Raw genomic sequence first — 559 nt, 5'->3', positions numbered from 1 at the left:
TATCCTACTACATCTATGTGAACACGAAAAGTTTAAACCTTATCTGTGTATTGCTGTGTTGACTTATCGACCCAATCCGTCTCAAAAGTCCATCATGCCAGTAACCTGCGGAGGATGTTTTAAAAATATTGTTGAAATATATGTAAAATAAAGTTTTAAATATCATGCCTAGCTGCTTAGCCTAGAAGCCAATGGAATGCCGGTATTCCACTTAAGAAACCATAGTTTTGGTCCTTTCTTGAGCACACATGTATTTGCAATAAAAGACAAATTTACTGACCAGGTCAAAATTCTTTGGACATCAAAACTACACCTAATTTAGCTTCTTTTTTTTTTACCAAAAGCACAAATACAAAATATCATACAAAATTTACTTAAATTACTAGCTGAAAGCTTTTCAACATCAATAGATTTTCATAAATATGCTAACTGTCAATAAAATATACATAACTTTTGAATAAATTAATAAATAAATAAATAAATAAATGAATATTTATAAAAATTAAATAAATAAATAAATCATGCAAATTCTGTTACATGAAGGATCAACAAGCAAGCA

The sequence above is a fragment of the Gigantopelta aegis genome, chromosome 2 (genome assembly GCF_016097555.1).
Source record: "Gigantopelta aegis isolate Gae_Host chromosome 2, Gae_host_genome, whole genome shotgun sequence".
NCBI classification, from domain to species: domain Eukaryota; kingdom Metazoa; phylum Mollusca; class Gastropoda; order Neomphalida; family Peltospiridae; genus Gigantopelta; species Gigantopelta aegis.
Note: the sequence above shows the minus strand (reverse complement) of the source record.